We start from the raw sequence: 874 nt of genomic DNA, 5'->3' as shown, positions 1-874 counted from the left end.
CCCCACCAAATTCCGATTTCCACTCGCTCTCTTTTATTGGTAGCTGAGCCCGTGCTTGTTCTCATTCTATCGGGAATTCTGGTGTGGAAATGTCTGTAAAACCGCAGGATCAGGTTTAGGACAGTGCTGACTGCAGACAAAGGGGGAAGGATGTATTCTAAGAACTGCGAGAGCAGATGCTGAAAAGTGAGGAGCCCAGGTTATGATAAATTGGCACACAGGTAAGGAACTGCATGGCAAAACGGGACCTTTACCCACAGGGACTGCATTACCACCTTTATTCGGAGACCGCCCGGAATTTATTTGTAATCTCTGCCCATAACGCGTGGAGTAACATCCACCTCCTTGGAGGCTTTAAGCTCTATCTTTTATTATGTCGCTTAAATAAAAGGCGAACTCCTTCCCAAGGGCTGGGAGAAAAGCTTTATCCTTCTCCTAGCTCCATGTTTCGGTGGTTTCAGGGAGGGAATTGCAAATAACAAAGAAAAGGGGGAGAGACAACTTTGCTGGATGCTCCCATTGCAAAGTAAGATGGAGCACCAGGATACTCGTTGCCGCGGCGGGGGGGGGGAGGCGTGCTGGTTCGTAACGTGCGATCTCAAACAGGCTCGTCTGTTAACGCAGCCCCTCCGTTGGGTTTCTGAAATCTTCCTGCCAGGTGCGTTCTCAAGCCTTTTCCCCCCACATTTCTGTCGCTCAGCGGCTGCTGCCCCCTTTTCCCCCCAGTTGTTTTAGTCTTGCTATTACCTGGCCGCCCGCGCCCCCGGCTTCTGCTGCTGCAGCTCGCGGTGACATTTATCCTCTGGGAAGCCGTCCCGGTGCGTTCGGGCAGTGGGAGCAGCAGGATGGTGACTGCCTGGGAGTGCCCGAGGGC

This window comes from Meleagris gallopavo, chromosome 7, assembly GCF_000146605.3.
Source record: "Meleagris gallopavo isolate NT-WF06-2002-E0010 breed Aviagen turkey brand Nicholas breeding stock chromosome 7, Turkey_5.1, whole genome shotgun sequence".
In the NCBI taxonomy this organism is placed as follows: Eukaryota; Metazoa; Chordata; class Aves; order Galliformes; family Phasianidae; genus Meleagris; species Meleagris gallopavo.
This window is presented reverse-complemented; position numbering follows the sequence as displayed.